General features: G+C 45.2%; 1 protein-coding gene across 3 annotated transcripts in view; it reads left to right on the top strand.

Annotated features, from left to right (window-relative positions):
• The first annotated feature begins 1,502 nt into the window (after positions 1-1,502).
• The window catches only part of LOC148504024 (excitatory amino acid transporter 1-like), an 89,785-nt gene continuing 77,863 nt past the window's right edge, over positions 1,503-13,424 (top strand). For 2 of the 3 annotated variants that reach the window (XM_088448891.1, XM_088448889.1), the window contains exons 1-2: positions 4,921-5,042; positions 5,584-5,667. The gene's annotated coding sequence lies outside the window, so the exon portion shown is untranslated. Of the gene's footprint in view, positions 1,603-4,920; positions 5,043-5,583; positions 5,668-13,424 lie in introns of those variants that run through there. The other variant, XM_088448890.1, reaches the window with a different exon arrangement.

The raw sequence follows: 13,424 nt of genomic DNA on the forward strand, positions 1-13,424 counted from the left end.
AAAAAGTTTTTGAAAAAAATAGGGACAACCCAAAAAATGAATTTAAAAATTGGGGTGAACAAAAAAAAAAATGGGAAAAAAAAGTGTTTAGAAATAGGGAAATAGGTTCAAGGCTATTCTGCAAATATGCGGCAGGTGTTTTCTAGAATAGGCTATTAGCGGCAGGTGCATAGTTGCAGAATTTTTTAAAACTTACTTTAGGGACATAAAAATATGCTAGTACCCATTTTCATGTACCCCAAATTTGATGGGACCGCTTTAAAAAAATGAAAAAAATAACCTAAGTGCTCTTCTGCAACACTTCTTCAATGTTGGGAAAAAACACCTGCTGCGATTATTTAAATCCCCGACTTTCATTTGCAGGCAAAAACGGGGGTACCCATAGTGATCCCCCATGTTTTTACAACTTTAGGGGGGTCCTACAATTTATTCAAGGAAAAATTAATTTTTTTACGCAGATCCCACTTCGCAGTTTCCCGTTTTCGTAGCTTTTATATTGAATACTGGGATAAAGCGGGTGAGCAACCGATACTTTATCCCAGGAAAATCTCCGATGTGGAGCGAAAAGTCCAGCATGGACTTTTCGCTCCCATATTGAATACCCCTCATAGTGTCCGTGTTCTGTTTGGGAATTCCAGGACCGTCTGTTCAACATAGAGCCTGAAGGTGAGAGGGTGCGACGCAAGGTAAGAAACAGAAGTACACCTGCACGGCAGCAGGCACTGCACCTCTCCCCTCTTACAGGTGCAAGGTGCAATCAGGGAGATTGCTACTATTTCAAGGAGTCTCCCTGACAATGAGGGAAAGTTGGCAAGTATACCCTTCCATCCAAATGGAAATGAGCCCCAAAGTAGCAGTTGTTGCTCAATAAAATCTACTTGTTGATGAAAACACACTGATACATCATTTTACCTAATAACCAATGCAGGGAAATGACACTGATGATCCCATTTGAATGTATATATTATATATCTTATTTCTTTTATTCTCAGGTATATAACAGCTACATAATAGGGGTAAGATGCAATCAGGAAAATTGCTAGACTCTTCAGAGATTCTCCCTGACAATCATGGAGAGCTGGCAAGTATGATCCACTGCTCTGTAAGTAAACTGTGTTCTATAACATACCTCCTAACATGACCCTCTCCAGGAGGGACACAATGCTCTATTTCTGGACTTCCCTGGTAATTTCTGATTGTTATCACCTGTGTTGAACTAGTTATTTGATAAGAAAGGTGTTTCACCACAGGTGATGGCAATAATAAATTAGCAGGGAAGTCCAGGAACAGAGCATTGTGTCCCTCCTGGAGAGGGTCATGTTGGGAGGTATGCTATAATCCCTTATATGCTATATTGCTAGCTCTGAGCTGGCGTGCAGACACAGTGAAAATAACTGTATGTACAGTATTGTGTAACACAAGCGATTGCAAGGAACAGTTGATTTTGCAGAAACTAATATTTAAAGTAGATCAGATACGTGCTGGTTTGGCGGCAAGAGGGTTCCTTCCCACCCAGTCACACTCCTCCACCCTTTTGCTTCCAGCCACACAAGTTCTCATTCTTTTCTCAAGCCATATGGTTTGTGCTCTCCTCCTTACACTGTAAGTATACAGCTGCATTGTCTTTCTGTACAATGGAATTTGATCATGTGTTTCCTGTGCATGTATTTACACCACATCGTGTGGTTTGTGCATTCAAAACGTGTATGTGATGTATTTGAATTACTATCTTACTAAGATGATACAGTCTGCTTATCCTGAGGATTGCACAAACACACAGCTCTTCATTTTAACACTTTCACTGCCAAGTTTCTATGATACAATAGTGCAGGGTCATCCCAGCTGTTTTATTACCACCCACCTATGTATAGGAATACAGGCGGTAACTTGCTATAGTCAGCTCTCTTATATGTAACTTTTATATTATTAATTAGGTACAGTATATGTGCTCCATATATGATAGACAGCTGTACAAATGAATGGTTGAAGAAAGTAACAAAGTAATTGTGCTGATGAGCTGGTATATTTTGTCACCTGACTAGTTTAGTTATGCAACTATATACAGTAGGCTTGCCATACCATCCCTTTAATTCGGGACACACATGAATTACACAGATTCTGGGACTGGCTGACTTCTCCACTTCACCTGGGTTTAATCAGCCACAGAACCTGTGTAATTCACGTGCACGAAATTAAAGGGATGATATGGCAAGCTTACTATATATAACCATTTAAAATTGTCGGAGCCTGACTATAAAAATAAATGGTTAATAGTGTTGAGTTATTATGTGGCCTGGGGGTGATGCTGACTATATGTGTCCAACAGTGACGCTATTTGTTTGCTCAGCTTCTTAGCATTTATTTCTGCACATATGATAGGTAGAAATCATAACATGCCTCCAGCTGTGCCTCAGTAGCATATGTGCCAGGTTTACATCATGTGTACTTACATTCAGAAATACTTATACCCAACAAACATTTTAAACATTTGTTTTAATATTGAAAAATGCATTTGCTGTAAAATACCTTATAATACATATATACAATATAATACATATACATATATAAAATATAATATAACACCGAGGTTCTCAAACTCGGTCCTCAGGACCCCACACAGGTCACGTATTCCAGGTCACATAGCAGATGCACAGGTGTAGTCATTACACACTGACACATTTTAAAAGATTTACAGGTGGAGCGAATTATTTCACTTGTAATTCTGTGAGGACACCTGCAAAACATGCGCTGTTTGGGGTCCTGAGGACCGAGTTTGAAAACCTGTGATATATAATATATTGCTCTATAATACAGCAGATAAAATCTTCTTCATGGCATATGAATGAATGTAGAAAATAAATGTTAAAATATGTCCACAAAATCATACATAGGCATGATCAACGAAAAAAGCACCTATTAGCTTCAGAGGGGAATTTACAATTAGCCAATCAGAAGTGCCTACCTACTGCTGATGACCACCATTCATCATCCGCAGCATATACGGCCTGATTCACAGTTTATGCTTTTGCAGCCGCGATTTTCGCAGTATCACTCAAAACATCAATTTCTTGAGTGAGTCTATGGTCATATAGCATTGCCGTTGCACGATGCTAAAGCCATGTTTCCTGCATACAGGATCACAGACACTGCCAGTAACACGCCCCGAAAATGTCCAGAACACGCCTCTGTTTTAGTCGTCCCACCCCGTTACCTCACACAAAATGTCTTCCTGTGAATCATTTGCAATTGAATCCTCACTGCAACCGTAATCGCAATTCAATTGCTGCATGTGCGCAATGTGGCTGGTACTCATGCCCAGATCACCGATAATCGCTCAACTGCCTGGACATTGGAATAGTGTACAGCTCTAATCAGGCCCATAGTGTATATTTGCAACAGTACTCAGTCATATGACTACTGGCAGGTGTATCTAATGCTTTGTGCAATCTGCATATGTTCACACATTCTCTTGAGGGATCCATACATTAACAATCTGTTGGCCCAATTCTGCGTGTGTGTATGTGTGTGTGTGTATATATATATATATATATATATATATATATATATATATATATTATATTAGTATGGGGGAACCTTTGGTGCACTATAACTTTGAATATTAATTGAATAGGAGAAATTTCCTCCACTTAGGGGTATTTATTGCAATATTAGTTGTTGGTCAAACACAGCCTTCTAGTTACACTTCAAATCACCATTTGTTTATGTTTTGGATATTATTCATAAAATAAAAGCCCTATGGCAGCCTGTAATTCTTATACCTGAATATTTTATTCTTGGTATATCAACAGAGGGAAAAATTGTTGAAGCCAGATAATTATAAGTACATAAAGCGATGCTAAGTGGTGGAAATTTCTCCTATTCAAAGTTATAGCGCACCAAAGGTACCCACTCTTTTCCATTTCTATTTTTAGGTCCTCTACTAGCAGAGGTCCACCTAATTGGTGCAGCTGAACCTGTGTAAGCGTGATATAAGGGTTCATTTTGTATGTAAGTGTGTAAAATATATACAGTATTTATATGTGTGTGTGTGTGTGTGTGTGTGTATATATATATATATATATATATATAATTTATTTACAGAACAAGGGTACTGTTAAAAGCGCTGCACCACAATATATCTGTGTGTTTCAGTCCTTTTTTAAAATGAATTCTTCAAAATTACACTCCCCGTGTGACAGGATTTTCTCCCGAGAGACTGTTGTAGTATCGTCTCAAATAGTAGAATATCTAGGAAGGAGGTGAGAAAAGGCGCTCTCTGGTGTAGTATTTAAGAGTATTTGAATTTCCAAAAATAGGTATAACAAGTACCTTCATCAATTATAAAACAGGCACATCGGGGGTCTTAATATGGAGCCAGCGTGTACTCGATCTCAAAAGAATCCCGGAATCGACAGGTAACTTTATCAAAGGTGCCCTCGGAATTCTGAGACAACCACTTTGGTTCCGCTCCTCCCCGTGCATTCAATAGTGGAACATGCAGGTAAAATGGAAGAATCTGCGCTCTCAATATATCATAATTTTTGAGATTTTATTGCAACAAAATAAAATAAACAAACAGAAAAACAAAAAGAAGTTCTTACATTAAAAGTAGGTGGGTCTCATATAGAGACACTAGGCATAGGATAACCGCACACCACCTCAACGCGTTTTGTCTCTTATACCCAGCTCACTGGGTTGGACTTCGTCCTGACGGTGGTGTGCGGTTATGCTATGCCTAGTGTCTCTATATGAGACCCACCTACTTTTAATGTAAGAACTTCTTTTTGTTTTTCTGTTTGTTAATTTTATTTTGTTGCAATAAAATCTCAAAAATTATGATATTTTGAGAGCGCAAATTCTTCCATTTTACCTGCATGTTCCACTATTGAATGCACGGGGAGGAGCGGAACCAAAGTGGTTGTCTCAGAATTCCGAGGGCACCTTTGATAAAGTTACCTGTCGATTCCGGGATTCTTTTGAGATCGAGTACACGCTGGCTCCATATTAAGACCCCCGATGTGCCTGTTTTATAATTGATGAAGGTACTTGTTATACCTATTTTTGGAAATTCAAATACTCTTAAATACTACACCAGAGAGCGCCTTTTCTCACCTCCTTTCTAGATATATATATATATTTAATAGAAGTAACGGGCGGCACTCGAACCATGCATCAAAAATAATGACACGGAAACTCCGTTGAATAAGTCAGTCAACGTTTCAATTCCTTTCAAAGAATTTTCATCAGGACATTGGACATCCTGATGAAAATTCTTTGAAAGGAATTGAAACGTTGACTGACTTATTCTACGGAGTTTCCGTGTCATTATTTTTGATGCATGGTTCGAGTGCCGCCTGTTACTTCTATTAACTGCATTTGTTACACTGAGGAAGGCACCTTACAACTATTGTGGATTTAGGTGCTAGTGCCGAGTATCTGGAGTTGACTGTGTGTGTGTGTGTGTGTGTGTTTGTGTGTGTCACTAGCGCTCTGTTGCTAAGAATTCTAGCAGTGGACTTGCCCCTTTTATAAGGAGTTTCTTATGTTTAATGTCAGAAGGTAATTATCATGTCCTCTCTGCAGGAAAGCGTCATCACAAGAATCAACATCTGAGCACAGGATAGGATCTCACTCACTGACAGGACAACTGTGCTGGAGAATAGCCTGGTAAGTAATTGTAATGTTATTATTTATTTTGTTAGGTATTTTAATCTTGTAGGGAATGTTTAGCAATTTTGCCTTGACATTGCTGGTCAGATCACCCAGTCCTGCTAATAGAAGCCTGTGGTTTATACAGTGTCTACACTGGGCTTCTACACCCAGGGATGGCTCTAGGGGTGGGCTAACAGGGCCGTCGCCCAGAGCGCCGGCCCCTAGAGGGTGCTGCTGAGGCCACATATATATATATAAAAAAGAAGAAGACTGTCTGACTACGCTGGTATGTACAGCGCGGCCCGCAAGGAACTAATGCTCCCTGCTGTCAGCCATGCCCCGGACTTCAAGGAAGGTAAGGTTCCTGCCGGGGCTAGAAAAAGTGTATGAGAAGGGGCTGTGCTGCTCAGTGGCTTAAGTTCATCTCAGGTGCCCGGAGGCAAGTTATAATTTAGTGCCCCCCCCCCCCGTCACGGCCGCTGACACTGTAATGTAGCAATTCGCATGTAGACAGGCTATAGATAGAAGGCGGCAGCTGATGGTCTGACATGGAGCTCTCCACTAATGTATGGTGGCTTCACGGGTGCCGGGAAGGGGTGCCATGTATTGGGCGGCCATGACAGTACACTTCGGGTACATAGTTACAGCCCTAAGTGGAGTGAATATGTTGTGGACAATGGAGGAGGTGCCCCTTCAGTGCTGGAGCCCGGCGGCAGGTGCCTCCATTGTCTCCCATAGTTCTGCCCCTGGTGCTGCTCCCCTCCCACAGGGTCGCCCCTGAGTCCTGCTGCAGGGAGGACATGTGAGCGGTGGTTCCTTCAGGGACTGTGGCAGCAAGAGGCAGTGGTGGATCCAGGAGGGAGGAGGGAAGTGGGGTGATCGCCCTCTATAGCTGCTCGTACTGTCCTTGTCCGCCGCGGATGCGCTGCTGCCATTTCCCTCCCGGAACTGCCTGGCACCAGCATTAATGTCTAAGACACTCCGCTGGTGAGGCTGAGCAACTGGGGTGGGGATGAGGCTACTTGATGACTCCTCAGATCTCTGTCAGTGGTCCGATGAGTCACCATCAAGCAGCCCTGCCCCCAACACAGTGCTCAGTCTCTCCCAGCAGCAGCTACCACCCGTGAGTGAAGTGAAAGTAAAAGGTAAGTGCAGCACAGTGAGGGGAGGGTTAGGTCTAGAACTGGGTGCTGCAATGGACTTCTGACTTCACACCCACGTGACCCGCGACCAAAGGGGGAGGGGCAAGGATCAGAATGGTGGCCAAAAGCAGCCCCTCGCGTGCTCGCTGTGCTCGCCATGCTTCGGGTACAGTGGCTCACTACTCTCGCCACAAAAATATATTCCCCCTCTATGCCCACGTGGATGGTAACACTGAAGCGGTCCTGCCCTTCTGCAGCTTTCACGTGGTTTGCAACATCAGAGAGGTCCTTTCCAACTAGGATCTGTGGGTGTGTGGAGTGTTATGGGGCATATACACTACACTATTCGCTCCATGAGCGATATTGTGTAGTGTGTCCCCTGCAGTGGTGTTCTCAATGCCCTTAACGACATTGAGCACACACACTGAACGATATAATTCACGATATCGTTCAGTGCCGTCACCCTCCCTCATCCCCGAACCTGCACAACCTGACGATATTGTCAGGTTGGACAGCAGGTTCAGGCGATGAGTGACGTCATCAACGACCAGTGGGAGTGCGCATTGCTGGTCATTGATGGCATATCCACTGGACGATATAATGAACAATAACGGTATTGGGTTTTCAGTTAAGGGGGCAGTGTTCTTATTTAAGAGTTTTAACATGCGCTCCACCCCCTCCCAGTGTCCTGCAGTGTATAAGGGGCTCTACTGTTGCTTACAGTGTACAAACGTACTGCATTGTAACATGTATAAAGGGCTCTACTGTTCTACTGTGGCATAATGTATAGAAACGACTCTACTGTAATGTAACGTGTATAAGCAGCTCTACTGTGGTGTAACATGTATAAAGGACTCTACCATGGCAAAATATGTAAAAGGGGCTATACTGTGATGAACCATGTTTAAGGGGCTCTATTGTGGTGCAACGTGTGTAAGGGGCTTAATTGAGGTGTAACGTGTGTAAGGAGTACTATTGTGTGCTGTAATGTGAATTATGGACACTACTGTGTAGTGTAATCTGAATAACGGACACTACTGTGTAGTGTTATGGGAATTAGTACTATTCTGTGGCCATGGCCCTTCCCCACGAAGCCAAACCCCTATATTTTGCTACTGTCATGACTTGTCTCCTTCGAGCAGGTTACCCAGTCAGGACGGGGTTACTCCAGTTTCTCCTATTGCTAGGTGATCGGCACGCCTCAAGAAGTGACGTGTCTTTCACAGTGCAGCGTGATTGGTGGTTCCTCCTATTTGTACATACTGGACTTTTGCCAACTATAGCTGTGAGTTCCCTCGATTTCTCAGCGTTCTATTCCTCCTTGTGGTGCGGATTTTGGCCTTCCCGAAGTGGCTTCCGTGCTGTCTCCGGCTCTCAAGCCTCCCTACGGAGTCTTAGCTGCACCTATACTACCGTGCTGCCATCGGCTCTCCAAGCCACAGCACCAACTACCTACTCCTCTACCATCGGCTCTTGCCGCACCTTCGGCTGTTCCCGGTTCTCCAGCTTCTTCTACGGCTTCCAAGCCGCACCTACACTGCCCTGCTACCATCGGCACATTTGTAGCACCATCTGCTCCCAAAGCCACAGTATTACCATTGACTATCTACCACCGGGTATTTCCGCACCATACCATCTGCACACAAGTAGCACCATCGGCTCTCGTGTGCCCGTGACCCCATCTCCATCCCCAACTGTGCCATCCCCCCCACTCCATAAGGCTGTAGGCAAAAGTAGCATGGGTGAATGGATTAAGCTCTTGCATGCTGCGATATGGGTCCAATTGTTTAATATAAGCTGTGATACTGCAGCATTTCTGCCCAGCATAAGTATATAGAATGGGTGTACACAGGGCTGGTTCTAGAACTTCTGGAGCACAGGGCGAAAGTTTCCTTTGGCGCTGTTAAGATTTCTAGTGACCACTCCTAGTAAGCCAACTAGAACTCAGGCTACGAGGTCTTCCGCCATTAACAACCGCCCGTAGTTCCCTTAGAGATGAATAGCTCACCGGTACTTAGGCGGCCGCCTGGACTTGCTGTTCGGCGTAGTAGCAGCTTACAGGAGTGTCGACTGGAATCCTGAGATGAAAGGAAAGAGTCTTGTACAGGAAGAGTGGGAGCATGTGCAAACCCAAGTGTTCTATGCCATTTTGGAATTGTGTATGGAATTGCTAACACTTGATAAGGGGTTTGTGATCCCTGGGCATATTAGGGTGGAGACTGGAAGGTGACCTAAAGTGATAGTAAAAGGGGGGTGTTTCATGGGCGTGTTATGGCAGTGAAATCGAAAACGGTGAGTATTGGCTTTTTTTCAGATATTTCGAATGGATACTTTACGTTGAGAAGTGGACGTCGTGAACATCTGGCAGCAGGTAAGTATGTGTATGTATGTATGTAATAAAACTTTATTCTCACGGTGTGTGTTGTGTTTATTTACACATTTCTTCAAAGGTGAACTACACATACCAGTGGGCCCTTAACGCCCCACATGCTGGTACTTGTGGTTCTCCAAGTACCAGAATGCGGGGGAGGCTTGCTGGGACCTGTAGTTCCACTGTAAAGACAATGTTGCTAATTCTAATTTTACACTACACCTACACTATCAACCCGCTACCCACTGCCCAGGGGTGGTGGGGATAGCCCCGGGCTATTGGCCTAGGCCAGGGGTGCCCTGGAGAGGGGTGCCCCTTTATTGGAGGGGTACTCACTCCCCAGGGATCCCTGGCCTGGGCTGGCTAGCCGTCAGGACTGATGCTGCGGCTGGGGGGGTCCGGTGAAAGGGCACCCCTGGCTGTGGCATCAGCCCCCCCGCTAGAAAGGGTCCAGGGCTGGTTTTAAACATACGTGGAGCCTCACGTAATTTTTTTTCTATCTATTTTTAAAACCAGCTCTGTCCCTGCTGCCTGGTGCTGGTTCTTAAATTTACAGTGGAACTCTACACATTTTTTTCCCTGTAAATTAAGTACCAGGACAGGCTGGCAAGTACGGGGCTGGTTAGTCTTTTGGGGGGGGGGGAAACCTCACGTCATTTAACACCTTTTTACAAGTCTTAACACACAAGCAGCCAACACATATCTCATGTATATGTGCAGGCTGCTAGCTCGGGAGAGATTTGCAGAGAGAAAACACTGCAATCTCGGGTGAGTAATCTCCTGCAAATCGAGATACTCTGGAGAGATATCTCGGTCTGCTTCACCATCGGCCAACTCGTTTAGCTTCAAATCGCCTGTTGGTAAATTTGGTAAAAAAAAAGGGATTAAATCACCCCGAGTTTTGGCAAGTACCAGTGAGATAAATCACTTTGAAAATCGGGACCATCTCGTATCTTAGTAAATTTACCCCTTAGTCACAGGCAGATATCTGCCTGTGACTAAGAAGGAGTTTGCTGCCAGGACCATCGGACATTATTACACACATACTCATACCCACACCAAAGCCAGACTGGCTATAGCATCCAGCAGCACCCAGTGTAACATTGCCTTTACCCAAACTAGCTTCTCCCCTGTGTAGCTCCACCATCCCGAGTAGTCCCCCCTCCGTAGTGATATAGCGGATGGCCTGCAAACATTAGATGAGCGACGTTCAGTTCGTATTATACAGCCTGCACATGCGGTCACATGCTTACAGTTTCTGTGGCCAGTGGTCACTTCTAATTGGGCGGGATGCAGGAAGGGGAGAAATACAGTCAGACCCCCTCTGGGCCACACCAACAATTTCTCTGCTTGGCTGTCATTTCTTTCCTCTGACATCCCCATCATCATCTTCATCAACATGGGAGATTTCAACGGGTGTGATATGTAATACCGCCGGCCGCTGCCCGACAAAGGAGGAAATCCCGATCGTCCTAAAGGTAAGTATTTACTAACCTAACCCCCCTAACCCTCCTTAGGGGTGCCTAACCTCCCCCCCCCCCTGTGCCTAACCCTAACTCCCCCCTCTAAGTGACTAAACCTAACCCCCCTTCCCCGCTGCCTAAGCCTAAGTCCCCTGGAGGGGTGCCTATCCCTAACCTCCCCCCGGGGGTGGCTAACCCTAACCCTCCCTCCCCCTAGCCTAACCCTAACCTCCCGTGGGGGGGTGCCTAACCCTAAGTCCCCCCCGGGAGCCCAAAACCAGACCCTCCACCCCCCCCCCCCTTCCCCACGGCTGTCCGCTGCGGCGCCCGGGATCCGCTCGATTTAGACGCCTGTCATTCGTCCCTAGTCGGGATACAGCGGTCTGGAAGCCGGCAGTCGGCATTTAGACTGTCTGTTTCCAGACTACATCTTGTTTCAACATCCCTATTGATAATCTACATTCTCCTGCCTTGATCTTGTATTTACTAAACTAGTGGTTCTCAAATCCAGTCATCAAGTACCGCCAATAGGTCATGTTTTGTGGTTTTCTTTAATTATGCAAAGGTGAAAATACTTGGGTCATTTTCAACAGTCACATACCTGTCTGTTCTGTTTGCAGAATATCCTCCCTCCTCCCAGATTTTTTTTTTTTGGGGGGGTCAATTAGTCCTGATAATTTTTATTTACCTTCGAGCAATTCAACTTAAGTCCATTTTACCACCCAAATAATTACATGTTTTCGGGCGAATACACATCAGACCTGTGATAAATTCACGGACCAATGTGTTTTCGCCACTGGCTTCCCGATAACTGGTTCATTATTGGGGATTTTTTTTCAGAGCCTGCTGAATGCCTGAAAAAAGCTTCGGGGCCAATTGGATTCCCCCCATTGTGTGCAAAAAGCAATTCACTTCAGCTTACCTAAAAACCGCCAAAAATTAAGAATCCTTTTTTTTTTTTTTTTTTTTTTTTAGTATAATGATCATGTATGTGACATATTATTTTGTTTATCTCCCTAGAGCGCATTTTTATTTTCCATTTTCCGATATTCTTACTAGAGGTCATTAGTAACAACTTCCTGATTAGATCACATGGGAGGAAAACAACAACACAATTCTCCTCCTCCTTCCCTGTGATCAGTGTCATTTTTTTCTAATTAGTTTACACACACACCCCCCCACCCCCTCTCCAGCATCATATTACTTTATGTACCCCTCTCCCCACCCCCACTGATAGTAGATCCCCCCGGGGGTATTATGCCCCCATCCCCATGCATTACTTCCTTCCCCACATGCAGAGGAGAATGTGCCAGGGGGGACGAATGATCAGCCCCCCCCTGCTGCAGCTGGTCTATGCACTTACAGAGATCATCCAAATAGTGCTCAGGGGGGGGGAACTCCCCTCATTGCACTTTAGTCCCTGGCGCATGAGCTTCATAATGCCGCTGTGGGAGGATTTCTTCCTAAACTAATTCCTTGGTAGTGGCAGAAAAGTATATTTTATTGTTAGGGTGATTTGTAAAACACCAACGTCACAACCACACGACTTATGGAGTTCTGAGTGCGGGCCCGATCTTGACAAGATCCATTCTACACATGGGATGCGACCATGTCAACTGAAGCATAGCTGGCTGTGGTCACATCCCATGCGACCACGCCAGTTAAGTGGTTAAAGGAAGTTACTTGATTTCAAACTCCATGTTTATTCTATAATCAAACATTATCAAATATGGAAATTGAACAGAAAGCCAAGAAGGCTGAAAATCAGAGTATACATTACCAGAAAAAAAAGAATGATTTAACTTTTAAGGAGAAATAAAGAAAATTACAGAAAAGGTTAAAGCATACAAATGCCATAACTATGTCAAAGAAAAAGAGAAATACTAGGCAGTGGTGGGCCCAGGTGCAAGAATATGCTTTGGGCCCCCCTATTCATTGCCCCCAGTAGTAGTCCTCCCTATGCATTGCCCCCCAGTAGTAGTCCTCCCTATGCATTGTCCCCCAGTAGTAGTCCTCCCTATGCATTGTCCCCCAGTAGTAGTCCTCCCTATGCATTGTCCCCAGTAGTAATCCCCACTATGCATTGCCTCCAGTAGTAATCCCCACTATGCATTGCCGCCAGTAGTAATCCCCACTATGCATTGCCCCCAGTAGTAATCCCCCCTATGCTTTGCCCTCAGTAGTAATCCCTCCCCCAATGCATTGCCCATAGTAGTAGTCCCCCTATGCATTGCCCCCAGTAGTAATCCCCACTATGCATTGCCCACAGTAGTAATCCCCCCTCTGCAGTGCCCCCAGTAGAAGTCCCACCTATGCATTGCCCCCAGTAGTAGTCCCCCTATACAGTGCTCCTAGTAACGGCCACCACCCCCTATTCAGTGCCCCGAGTAGCTCCCCCCCTATGCAGTTCCAGTGTCCGAACCCCACACACACACTCACACACACACACCAACTTACCTGAATCCCCCCTCCTGACGCGACCACCGCTGTCCGCTCCAAGTCCTGGCCCACTCTTCTGCACTATGGGAGAGACGTCATGACATCTGTCCCATCACCCACTGCGGGAGGAGCCGGAAGGCGGAGCTAATGAGTGAGCTTCAGACGGCTCCCTCTGTGGATGCAGCAGCCAATGAGAGTCTGTAATTGGCGGCTGTGTGTTTGTTACTGTATAGTGCTGACCGCTCTCACTACTGTCTGCCCTACAGTTGTGGGGCCCGGGGAACACTAGCGGTGGGTGTAGCGGTGGCTATGGGCAAGCCACTGGCTGCACCACCGCTAGTTCCCCCTCTGATATTA

The sequence above is a fragment of the Taudactylus pleione genome, unplaced genomic scaffold (genome assembly GCF_031769625.1).
Source record: "Taudactylus pleione unplaced genomic scaffold, aTauple2 ptg000471l, whole genome shotgun sequence".
Taxonomy (NCBI): domain Eukaryota; kingdom Metazoa; phylum Chordata; class Amphibia; order Anura; family Myobatrachidae; genus Taudactylus; species Taudactylus pleione.